General features: G+C 33.9%; 1 protein-coding gene across 1 annotated transcript in view; it reads left to right on the plus strand.

Moving 5' to 3' along the window:
• The window catches only part of LOC130441447 (uncharacterized), a 189,432-nt gene that overhangs the window by 83,377 nt on the left and 91,837 nt on the right, over positions 1 to 14,218 (plus strand). The gene's annotated exons all lie outside the window — the stretch shown is intronic.

Genomic DNA, 14,218 nt, shown 5'->3' on the forward strand with positions numbered 1-14,218 from the left:
ATTTGAAAATTAGTATAATTATAATAACAATCACAAACACTTTATAGCAAAATAAGTTGCTCGTTTTTGTGAACAATCAACCGGGATATCATAATTTAAACTCGTGTAGTTGATAATTTATTTGATGTGTTCCATTATTATTGATCAGCATCCATAGGATAAATAGTTATGTGTTGCGAGAATGCGTATAAGCGCGAACTAAATATTATATCAACACTGCTACCGAATTAAGCTATAAAATAAGTTACGATTGGCGTTCTTCGCATCCCCATAACGTAACCATGATACAAACAACAACATTTGCTATGGAGAAGTGGTCAGCTATTATAAATTTCATAACCATGACATTATTATCGGCGAGCTGTAATTGATATATCGTGTAATTAATTTCAATTTACAGCGTTTCTGCAAATAACTGATACTAGAACCAGCCATTCGCAAGCTGTTTCGCAGAAAAGTAATATATACTAGCCGCATGGGTTTCAATAAATTGGATTGAACGTTGGAATTGTATAAATAATTATCTATTCGATTAAAATTTAATTACAATTCCGTTCAATAAACTATTGTCTGCCTATAGGAAATTATAATGTTCATCATATCAAATAGCACATAGAAATATACCTTACTTAATAAAAAATAGTTCGATGATCCTGGCATGATGAACACACTCTTTACACTGCCAGTATACTAACAGCTTCAGAAACTGAATATAGAAGAAGTTTACATTGAATCTCTGAAGATGATATCATAGTTATAGAAACACGCGTCAGACAGTGTGATGTCGTGCTGGCAAATAATTGAGTAATGGCAATATTATTTTTATTATACTAATCTGAAAATATCATAGCATAGCAGATGGTTCGCAGATGCTTTGAATTTCCTAATGGTATGTCGCAGAGCGTATGTTTTGCAAGTGAGAAGGGTTAAGTAATTTTTGTGATACTTCAATTTTCCTTTGTATGTATTCTTCTATGTGTTGGAAGAACACCATCCTGTATGTCTTTTTAGAGTGAGCAAATCAGCGCCGTTTTTCACCAACAGAATTTTTCAGTTTCAGGTATTTTGCAATAAGTTTCGGAATAGCGCTGATGGTATGGCATCCCACATATTTCGCGTGATACCAACAACTTCGGTATGCCACAAATAATATTCTACTGTTCATATTTTCAGGCCGTAGATCTGCATATTTACAGTGAAGTGCATAGGACTCGAACTTACATCCCTCATTGGTAATGGAAAGACTACTTGACATATGTTTTTCTCTATACCGCAAAACTACCATATATCTCCGATATGTGCCAAAGATTCCAAACTTTTGCCAGTAAATATTGTTTATCTGAAGCCTCGCATAAAAATGTAGTTACTTGTTATGCCGTTAGTACCCTGAACTTTTTTGGTAAATATCCAACAGCTTGACGCCTCAAAGAAGCAATATCTTTTGGATATTTTGTGTAGTCAACAATTTCTTTCATAGTTGAGCAGCTTTCTACCATTAAGAACCTACTCCATAATGAAAATGGGAAACACCAAAATTAAACGCAGGTTTTTGAGTAAGGCCGAGCGTTTGAAACTCGATGCTAACTTCCAGTGCTGCGAGGATATTCCCGGTGATGCTCCTATGCAAAACTCTGGCTATGGGTTTCAGCAATAAACCCCTAACTACTAACACCCCAATTTTGGACACTAATGGTGATGGGAATCTATGAGACCCTCATCTACATCACTCTCCTATTGCAAGGTGTTATTTTTTGAGTGTTTGTTGTAGTTTGATAATTGAAATGCTATATTTGCAAACTTCCAGGATTTGAAAGGCTCTTCCCAAATTTGCAAAGAATGTGTAATCATATTTTTTGTTTCCCTAGGAATTTGTGGTTTTTCCAATCTCTGTCTGGTGACTAGTCTACCAATTGCCAGCTAATTTTTCAACAAAACTAAAGTAGTTGGTCTCATTCCAGGATATGAACTACGTAGGGTTTTCCGAAATCTGCAATCAATTTTCATGATATCTTGACAAAAAATAACCTTCCTGATATCCGATATCAGTGTCATATTTTCAGTAAATCCAATAATTGTTGTAGCTACCTCGCGGTTTTTATTGTATGAAACTTCTGCAGGAATTTCTCTCTCATTTTTTGAATCGTTCCTACAAAGGTCAACTAAATTTTCAACAGATGGTCTGCTAACTTGATTGATGAAAATCAATTGTCTGCTGTTATGTTCCTATTAGATTTGTAAGAAGGTTTGGCTAATCTGATAACTGATTGCGTTGATTTGCCGAATTTTCATTTTATCTGGGTTAGACCTACACCATCTGTATATCTTCTTGCATGAATAGAAGCATTATTCAGATATTTTATCTGTACGGGTTATTATTTTCATGCGGTATTTGTCTGGTATGGACAGAGTGCATTTCAAATTAAAATCTGTCTTCAAACATAGAATTTCGCATTTTAAATAAGTGTTTCTAAAAACTAACTATTAATGGTGGCAGGATTCGTCTTCTTTCTCTCTTCTCTGTCTTCTAGATTGTCAAACGCAGCGATCTAAATAAAATTGAAGAGCGTCCATTGACATCATTGCTCTAAATATATGCCTCCCCGTTCCGTTCATGGCTAATATGCTACTGATGTCTTTATCGTGAGATTTTTAAGTTGACGAATATAGAAGCAACCCAAAGAAAGCTTGCAGTTCAACAACATTCACTTATGCTATTTCTGACTTATTCGGTCGCTTATTTTGTCTCAAGGAAACTAATTAGTGATTGGTCCATGTAACAATCAACTCTAAAATTTTTCCTGAGATCAGCTCATTGAAGTATCCCATAAGGTTAGTTTCATCTTCTATCAGAAAACGAGTGACAGGTAAACGAAAACGGTTTTTCCATAGAAATAGTGATATCTTCTCCATTTTCTTTGTCATTACTGGAATCATTACTAGTGTCAAATTCACTGTCCCTGCCTCCCATTTCACTGTCCTATTGTTGATCACTTATACGCATTTCAATCTGGCTTAACAATTTCCTCAAAATTAGTGTCAGTATATCTGATATACTCAGCTGAACAACATCCATTTCATGCAGTGAAAATATCACGTTAATACTGACGCGTAGTCAGACTTCTACACGTGAATATCCGAAAAACGCCAAATAACTCAATGTTGCTGCATCGACAGGTTGTAGGTCACTAAAATGAGGAAGATACATGAAGCGACAGAATTTAGGAAAAATTTCGAAGGGTGAAACAGCTGGATGATTGCGAGGGAGAGTCTAGCAGACTCCGCCTTTTTGGTTAAGGGTGATGTAAGCTGAAAATCCATTCCATATGGTGGCTATTCAAAGAAAGAGCGAGAAGCCCTGAAAGTCATGCTTCTAACACACTAGTTCAAACTGAAATACCAATCACTTAGTGTTGAAGCCACCTCCATAAAGATGCAAAGTTATTAGAGGTGATTTGAGATGTGTCCTTGTCACCCTTATAATCGCCGTGTAGGGATGGCATATATCCATGTCTATTTTAGTACAATCATGTATAGAATTTTCACTACCCCCATTGTTCCAACTGTACACACAGGACCTTCCAGATTTTTACAATCTTCTCCGATGTATTTATCCATTTGCCGATATTCTCTGCTTATTTTGTATCCACACAATTTCCAATTTATAAATATTTTATTTTTCTTCCATTTGTCAGATATTGTCGTCAGGGAATTTCCATCTAAGTCCATCTCTTCTCTAGCATATCTCACTACTATTTTATTTCTCATTCACCTTTCTTTTTTCTCTCTATCAGGTTGATACCTCATGATTATCTTTCCAAGGATCTTTGTGTGTTTTTTAATGTGTCCATAACTTTATGAGTGACCATATTTAAAATCCATATGCAATGCTAACCATGCCAACTCGTGTCTCACTTTTTGTTGTTTTTGTTGTTCCATTGTTCCATGTTTTTCCATTATTCACATTGTTCTTTTTCTTTTCTGAGAGTTTTGCCTTCTGCTTACCACATTCGTAGTTTTTTGTAGTTCTTATTGATACCTATACATTTGGTTATAGTGTCCATTCTTTCACAAGTTCTCACATCTCTTCTCTCTTATCAGGTTCCTAGTATTGTCTACAAATTTCTATCTCTCTTTACCTTTTGCTTTCCAGATACACTTTTTAAGGCTTTATTGAGAAGTTCAGGTGATGATGTAATCCCTATCACACACCTATTTCTTTGTATATTTTCGTTTTGTTCTTTCATAAATTTCAATTGTTGTTTTGGCATCTGTACATATGTTCATTATTGGGCATTTGTGTCTTTAGTCTATTAACTACAAGACTTACTACTACTACAAAATATGTGATTTGAACGCATCCATCGCTTCTTCAGGTATAAAGACATGTTGACCTCGTAATTTTGGTTTGTAGGAATACGGAGAAATAATTGTGTGCTAAGACCGCACGGCGGATGACCCATAAATTCGATGTTTTGACTGATGTGTGAGACCTCGCATTGTCGTGGTGGAGCATGATTCGTCTTCTGCGATTGGTTTCTCCAATTTTTTCGAACAATTTTGGCAAAAAAATGCTGGTGCATTATTCATAATTGACCGTTCTAGGCTGCTCTAATGAAATGGTGGCGACATGTCCAGTTATTTCGAATAAACAGGTGACCTTTGCTTTGAAGTCCTTCAAGCGTCAACAACTATTATTGTATTTGAATTATGCGGTATCCAACGCGAACAAATCTTTTTGACAGTTATACATGCGAGTGGAACTAATGCCCAAGTATGCATCGGTATGTCAATATCAAATAAAATCATCGAACGAAAATGTTCGTGATTTAAACCGCTTTTTTACCAAGATGAATGATTCAAGTATCTGTATGTAGCTCAAAAAGCACTTGTATGAAGTTAAGTTCTAAGTACGTTCAACATCGAAAATGACAAATTTTATTATGGAAATGTCAGATTTGACATATTCACATGAATGCTATCATATCTCACAACTTGAATAGCAACTCTCGTAATATCGCCCAGTATTTAACACTATCAAACGCCGCTTCAAAATCAATGAACACAATGTCGAGTAGTATGTTATATTCATTGGCTCGCTCTTCCATGGTCATAAGTACATTTATGAACACGGCTTGTTCTTTGATGCTAGACAGCTACTCTTTTAGCTTATAAATTATGTTAGTGAGAGTTAGTAGTAGATAGTTTGTCAGATCGCTCTTGTCACATTTTCGATAATGACGCTATTCCAACATTTCTTTGGTTGTTTTATCCTATCCAAGACATTTAGGCATTTCTTAGGCTGTAGTTACGTTCTTTCTTAAACTCATTGTTTCATTGGAGCTCAGCCGGATCTATTTTCGTTGTGATTTCGGTTAGTACTAGTTAATTGCATATAGAAGTTTATTTCCCATGTAGTTCATTGAAATATTATTGCTTCAGTTAATTCATAATAACATAAGAACTTATCAGATATAATTACAGGGGTATCTCATAAATTCCTTTTTTATAAGATGTTTATGAATTTTTTAATACCCTTTGGAAGCATCACCAATCAAACCAGCTTCGCAATGTTTTTAAACTTCAAACGCAAAGTAAACATTGCGATCCGAATAATGAATCACGATAACATTCAACGACATCGACAAATATTGAGATTACTTTTACATTTAAAAGAGGTGCTTTTGATGTGAAGCAATTTCGAAGTTTTGACTCACAAACACCAGGTAATTTGCATCGGCTTCAGTCAACAGCCTTGTGCATATTTTTAGCTTTTCAAACTTCTTATTCATATATAATGTCGAACTCTTATTTGATTCTAATATTAGAAAGAGTTTAAAATAACTTTGATTTTGTGAAGAATATCATGTTCAATCGCACAAATAATAACTTTGCAGACTCATGTTTTCAATATATTTTTCTAAATAAACCTGAAACACAAGTGAAGTGTGGGAATCTTCCGATCAATCGATTTCATAAAATCATAATACGTAGATGAAGCATTGAAATACAATAAAGTACCAAAACAAAAATAAATTATAGTTTAGAAAAACAAAACAACACGCCTTTAGCAATAATAAAACTGAACAATTATAAATAATTCTTGCCATGAGAATAGAATTACTGATGAGAACATAAATATCACTATCATGAAAGCCTCGGGTGCTGTATGCAGAAGATTAATGAAATGCAAAAGAAAAGAGCTCGGGAGAAGATATTCTGATGGGAAAAGAAGAGAATAGTGATACAAAAAGAGAACTAAAAATGGAATTATTTGATAAAAAAGTTAGAGGAAGACTAAGAATTACAGTATATATATCTTGTCTATGCACGTTTCAAAACACGTTTCCGTCACTATAATCGTATTTGAACAGTTGCGGTTTGAACGTGTTTTTTTTCTCGTGGCGAAAACCATCTGTCTCGAAAAACAGGAGCAACGTATCAATCTCTAATTTCTCGTTAAATTGAAAAAAACTCTGACTGGGTGCTATAAATTGTTGCAAGAGGCCTATGAGGAGAATTATCTATCTCGTGCGCGTGTTTTTGAGTGGTGTAAGCGCTTTAGTCAGGGAGGGAGCACTGAAGATGACCAGCGCCCAGGCGGCCCTGTAACTGTTTTAGCACCGGAAACAGAGATGAAATTTAACCAAATCGTGCGAGCAGATCTTTGAATGAGCATCCGGATGATTGCTGAGGCTGTGAACAAAGAAACGGTTACAAAAATTTTACAAAGAGGAATTACCCGTGACAAAAGTCTGTGCGAAGTTAGTGCCAAAAAATCTGACTCCTGACCAAAAGCTCTTGCGTTAACGGGACTGCTCAGATTTCCTTGAAAGGTTAGGAAGGTTAAAACAATATTTGCTTTGAAAGGGACCCGATTTTAGTCGTTGGAAGCGGTAAAGAAAAAAACGGCAGAGCTCCTAAAGGCCCTCACCCAAGAAGACTCCCATCACTGCTTCTTTCAATGGAAAAAACGTATGGAAAGGTGTGTGGCGAGGGAAAAAAAAGTATATTGGAGGGGAGCATTCGAATGTAGAATAATTTCAATGGAAAACCCTTTTTCGTAACCAATATCGTTATTTAATAGCCAGACCTCGTACAGGATCAGATGGATTAAAAATAATTGAGAATAATAATGAAATTGAAGTTAACGAAAATGAAATGGACAGAAAAAATAATGATATAAAAGAAGAAGAGAATATAAATAATGTAATACAAATGGATAATGACATATTAGGAGATGAATGTTATATTATAGAACCTAAATCAGATACAAAATATTGAATATACAGATTCAAAATAATATAATTGATAAAAGTAAAATGAATAATGAAAATGAGAAATTTGAAATTAATTACGAAACAAGAGAAAAAAAATTATGAGAATAATAATAAAATGAGTTTTAGATATTTTAATGAAAAATGAAATGAGATAATAAATTAAAAGAGAATAGAACAACTATGTGAAATACATATATACTTTCGGACTTTAGAAAAGAAAAACTATTGTTTAAATCATTAGATATATAAGAAATTTATTTATGAAATTCATAATTTTGTTTACTCAACAAAAAAAAAGAAAATGCTAAAAAAATTATAGTCAATGCAAATGAAACAATACAAAATGATAGATATGAGTGAATTATTAAGAACAAAACAAAATTCAATTCGTAAAAGAGGTTATTGACCCTACCCAATTATATGAATTATGCTATTATAGAGAAAAATGTATAGAAATATTTTGAAAACGCTGCGTGTAATTAAATTCGTTCATTGTATAAATGTTGTGAAAGATGTTTTGATTATTGAAAAACAGAAAGAGAAAATGGAGCATTATCACGTATATAAGAAAGGACATAGAGGGATTAATAATCTCAGAAATTCATTAGGTCAAAACCAGTTGTTCATTCTGTGAAGATGGAAGAAACTTATGAAAATATTCGCTTGCTCTTAGACAAAATTAACTACAACAATTATTTTAATGGGACTTCAGGGAGGGCTTACGAAACATTGCTGTTTTCTTTGTCTATGGGACAGTCGGGCAGTAGATCAACACTATGTAAAAAAAATGGCAAGCAAGAAGTTTCAACCGGGATCTCAAAATCTTAAGTTTATACCCCTTGTAGATCCCAAAAATGTCCTTCTGTCCCACCTTCAGATTAAACTTGGATTGATGAAAAACTAAAGGCTATGGATAAAGAGGGTGATGGATTCAAATACATTTCCCCAGTTGAGAGATGTCAAATTAAAGGAGGGAATTTTTATTGGGCCACAAATAAAAAAAAATACTGAACGATGACAATTCTGCGAAAAAGCTCACCAGACTGGAACTTGAAAGGCATTTGTTAGTGTAGTGACAGGATTTTTGGACAACAATATGAATCCAAAGTACCAACAGTTAGTTGATGAATTCGTAGACGCCTACAAATCTCTTGGTGGTCGAATGAAAATTCATTTCCTATATTCCCATTTTTTCCGAAAATTTGGGAGCTGTCAGTGATGAGCAGTGTGAGAGGTTCCACAAAAATATTAGAACAATGGAAAATCGGTATTAAGGACGGTGGGATTTGGCCATGATGGGTGATTACTGTTGGTTTTTGAAAAGAGAAAGTGCAACCCATTATAAAAGAAAAAAGTGGAGCTAATTGATATTTAAAGTGATTGTTTTTATATTTCAGGCATGCTTATTAGATGTAAACTATGAATATATTTTCAATAAATATTGAATATTTCACCAATGAATATGGTTCTATGAATGTAACTTAAAAACCTTACGTGTTTCAATAATTTTTTTCATATTTTCGTATTTGTATATGTCCATATTAGCACAATATTCTATTCATTCTTGTGTTACTACAAAAAAATCTTTTTTGTCGACCAGTGAATCTACTTAATCACATAACTCACACGGTCTACTGTATAAAATAACAGCCGATAGCGGTTCAGAGTTCAGAAACAATGACCTACAAAACTTTTGTAAATTATGTAAAATTGAATTGCAGTAATATGTGAGCATAAAATTTCAACTCTAATTCACCTATTGAGAGATTTGCCTTGGGTGCTGTATGACATTTTAAAACTAACTTTACGTTTTGTAACCATTAGATTTTAGTCTAATTCCCATTCCAGAGATTAACCGAATGATTTTTTCGATTACTGAAAATTGAAAATGTGATTGTCGGCTTCTATAATAGAGACATTAGTTTTAATTTGTAACTTCATCCTTACGTCTAGGAATATTCTTCTTTATTTGTTTGATTGCATTCCTTCCCACGTTATCTAAGATCAGATTTGTCAAAAAAAAGCTCTTATCATTTCTGTTTAAATATAAAATACTTATTACTCATCATTTTGTATTTTTAGATATCAAATGCGCCAAAGATGCTATTTTTCCCACTTAAATATTGTTTATTTCAGCCTGGTCAACAATAATTACTCCACTGCAACAACTTTTTGTAATTTTTCTAAGGCTTTCGATTGTGTTAATCATAATATTTCAATTAACAAATTGCAATACCGGGGTTTCAGGAGAACACCTTCCGCGATGTTGAATTTATACCTTATCAACTGAAGTCATCTTGTAGGGGTTGAAACAACGATGTCCTCTTGCAAGCCAATAGAATGTGTAGTAACTGAAGGTTCTGTGCTAGGCCCTTTTTAGTTTTTTCTGAGTATGAACGACATATGTAGAAGATACTAGTTTCTCTTGGAGTAACCCATATGTCATATAAAAATACTGTGCAGCCTTTTATAACTAAATAACATAATTTACGTAGTTGGATCTGTAAAATTCTCATATCTGTTCATTGAAATGGGAGCTACATATCTCACGAATGTTTCGATAATCAAGTTATCATCTTCAGAAACTAAAGGTAAAATTAAACCTATGAACTTACCTATTTTCTATTAAATTTTACAATTAAAATAGGGACAAAAGACTTATTTCTTACAAGCCCACTTTATAGTTTGGTAATTGAGGAATAAATGTGAAGATTCTTGCCGAAGGGTTTTCCTGCTGGAATAATTTTTCACGGGAGAAGGTTCATTGGTGGGCAACTTTAGATGAAAATAGGCTTTAGCTTACCTCCAATCTCTCAAGATGATAACTTGGTTTTCGAAGCGCTCGCGAGTCAGTGTAATTGTGAGTGTTGGTGTAGTGGTAGGGTAATATATTTAATGTGACTGACTATACAGAACAGTTTTAAAACTCGGTCTACTATTAAATTAACATAAAAAACAATCTATAACTTATAAGCAAAACGTATTATGATTTTTCCCTATCTCAAAATTCTCGTTTCGTTTATCTCCCAAAATATCCAAGTACCCTCACGAACCTTTCTTTCCCACAAACATACAACTTTTTGTAGCTACTTCAATAAACAAACAAAGGACTGGTTTTCAGATAACCACTTATGTATTTTTATAGAAGTTCGCAGACCCAGAAAGGATTGTTTGTGAAATGTCTATCGGTCCGCGGATTCAATTCAGAAAAAACAACTCACACAAAGTTTTTCTTTTCCCTAAAAACGATTTGAGAAAAAAATAATGTTGATTTGTGGAATATCAATGTTATGAAAAAGTTATTCGACGCAGAAAATATAATAATATATACTTACAAGCCTCGTCCCGATTCATTTGACACACTTTTATAATTTATACAGTAGAAATGGTCGATGTATTCCAACCATCTCGTGACTAAAGCTAAGGACACATTTTCAACACGTGTCGTGTTAACACGCATTAGTACGTGTTATATAAATATCTTTCACGGTATTTAAAACAGATCTATGAATGTTATTGTGATGTGTCGTCAGAGACCGACAACACTGTGTTTTCAATATCTACGTTGATCAGATTTTCGTCAGAAGGGCTAAAAAGTGTTCTAGGTTATATTCACTACCTGTGCCGAGTTTTTTACCTTTACCGGTAGGTTCTGAGCATGCCTACGTTGGTTTATTGGATAAACCCAGTACTTCCTGGATTCATATTGTAGCACAAGCAATGCTGCAGTAACCGCAATCATTTCCTCTTCTTCATCCAACCAATCCATCTCTTCTTGTAGTTGCTCCATTATATTATGAACTCCGGAGGATTGTGAATGCGTGTTGTATGAACGTGAAGGTCGAGGATACTACTACACCAGTTTAAAAACATCATAATGTCAGCTGGCACATACGTTTTACAGCAGAGATATGTGTCCGGCTTATCTGATGTCGCAATTTGACGTGTCGGGTTGACACATGTTACCACGTATTGAAATTGTGTCCTTAGCTTAATCCGTTTACAACAATATAAATAAAACCAAAATTTTTGTCAACTAACTTATATTCGATAGGTTGGACTTGCTTATATTCTATTTATATGATTAACATCAAAATATTAAGCACAGCTCTTTCGATGAAAATATCGATATACTGGGTGAATGAATGAATGAGTTTTTTTGCAGGATAATGAGGATTTCATATAAGTAGGTACATATTTATGTAGTCTACCAAATTGACGTAATATTCAGTCTCTCAGATTCAATCAAATGAGTGTCCTCTTAACGAAATTAATTAGTTTGCCTAAGACTGAGTTTGTCCAAATCAGAGTTCGTTTCATCAATACGTCTTTGCTCAAAGGCATTCTTCTCTGAAGTATCAAATGTCAAATGAAGATTTGTGCTAAACAGTTTTCGAAAAATCTTTCAACAACAGGTAAAATAACTCCTCTCCAAAGGTTTGCGGTTTACCAGATTTCGCGACAAGTAATGTGATATTGTAAATGCTCGCAAGCCATCATCGTTGCTTTCATACCTAGAAGTAAGCATACTTAGTCTTTTTTCATATTTATCTCTCAATGTTTGAAAATATGTTAAATATTCACCTATTTTATTAGGATGACACATTACATACGTAAAATAATACGAGGGCTGTTGTTTCAACATCCGATAGGCTATAAGTAAAACACAAAATCATATAGAACAATAATTTTATTACGAATCACACTTCGCAATTCACACTTGGCGGTAGCATCAATAATGGCGGACATGTTTACGTGGTTCTTGCACAACGCCGACTGATGCCTGAATGTCAATAATGGCGGAATGTGTAGTGCGAGAGCTTCACAATCATCTATTGTGCATGCCCGCTTTCTTCTGCTCGCGTGGCAAATGCACGGAGCGATCCGAGGTTGAAACAAAAACGGACCTTGTAAATTATACTTATATATAGCATCTAGCATGGCGGTTGAATATTTCTTTCCATCTAATTTCCTTTTTCGATTAAAATAAATAGTAAAATAGATAATATATGAAATGAAACTATATGCATGTATCAAAAAGGAAGGTGGGTTCTCACTTTTTCTACACTGGCAATCACTAATCGATTCACTTCGTCGTATTAATTAAGTCTAAATGAGCGTTACTGATGACGCGGCTACCGGCGCGGCAACGGCAAGTCTTGACTCATTGTACCGAATATGGAATATGAAAGTTTTTAGAAGTAACAGTCGCGTAGCTTCTTAAAATATTATCTGATTATATTGGTAGGAGAAGTCAAGCAAACATTTCCGTTCTTCACTATCGAAACAAAATGGATTTTCATGGACCTTTCGCTTACGCTTGTGGACCATTTTTTGTTATGACTAAGGTAGACCCTCGTCGAATTTCCCCTGGTCCACCTGGAACACTTTGAGAATAACAAGTATAGATAATACTACATGCACTATGATATGTAATCCTAGTAGTATGAGCTAACTTTAATCTGAAGTTTAAGAACATAGGACAATATAGTATCATTATTTCAGATGTTTATGCTCTGACTTAGTTACATAAGTTATTCCGTACTGCCATTTTGTTTCCACCGGTTACATCTTCTGTTTTCAGTTTTAACCAAGGTGTCCTACTGAGAGATGGATCATTCTTCATTTTTCTCTTAACGAAGCATACCAATTTTAGAAGTGTTTTAAGCGCAATTGCCACTCCATGAAATATATACTATATATAAAAATGTCCTTGAACAGATATTAACGTTAGTGAATAGATGAAAAAGGTTGGAAAGATCTCCACTCCATTTCAATATATTCAAAAAAATTCATAAACAAACTACTGTGTTAATGAATTAACATGCTTTTCATCGATTTTCTGGAAATGACTATTAGTTAATACACAGTTACAGGTATAATTAGGCATTTCTTGGGCGCAATTTCGAATTTTATACAGGTATTCACAAATCGTACAAAATTTTTAACACTATTTACCACTAACAAATAGTAACAATAGCATTGTAGTCTTCCCGTCTCACGGCGTTTCAATTGATATAGAATTTCAAAAGCTTCCAAGTTGATAATCTCTTCATACCTACAGATGTAGAATTAAATGGAGAGTCTTGGAATTAGTTCTTCAAAGAATTGATTCTAGCAATATATACATGTTCAATTAAATAAAAATTCGCTAAAAACAATACAGTAAGCAAAGCTCACAACGAATTCAACGGGAGTTTACGTAATGTCAATTATATCGTTGTCTCTTTCCACCATTGCTACCACCGCTTCTTCTTCATTTTAGGAGAAGGGTTCCTGTTTCTGAATATGTTATGGGCTTGCAACAAGTGTATGGAAAATTAGCTCAAGCATAAGCATACATATATTGGCTCAGAAGGATCCTATTTTCAAGCCGATAATTAGGATTTGTTATTAAAATGAATAAAAATGTTGTTGGTAATGGTCAGTTCGAGTTAAAATGAATCACAAGAATGAAAAGAAATATATAGAACTCTCAGCTCTAGGAGCTTAACCTGTCAACTAAAATGTTATGAGTTAAACAAATCACTATTATGGTGGAAATCTGAGTGCAATTGTGTGATATAACATAAAAAGAGAGTAATTAGCTCATATAAATGTATAAGTTCACTGAAGAACTGCATTAGTGTCAATAGATCAGTTGCTGGACCAAAAAATTCCTACAAATAGAGCCGAAAAATACTATTTCCATTTTTGTAAGGACCAAATGACAATGAACTTGTAAATAACTATTACAGTGAGCTAAAGAATAACAATTCAATGGAAAAAACATGTAAGAGTTTCGAATGGATAGAGAACAATAAAATAGTCCCGAAGAAGACACAGATAAAGAATTATTAGAAAAAGAATTTTGAATTTTCAGGTGCCCTTGAATACGATAGGAATGATTGGTGATGACTTTGTTTTCATCTTTATCTTATATGAAGTGAATATTTCTATAA

The sequence above is a fragment of the Diorhabda sublineata genome, chromosome 3 (assembly GCF_026230105.1).
Source record: "Diorhabda sublineata isolate icDioSubl1.1 chromosome 3, icDioSubl1.1, whole genome shotgun sequence".
Taxonomy (NCBI): domain Eukaryota; kingdom Metazoa; phylum Arthropoda; class Insecta; order Coleoptera; family Chrysomelidae; genus Diorhabda; species Diorhabda sublineata.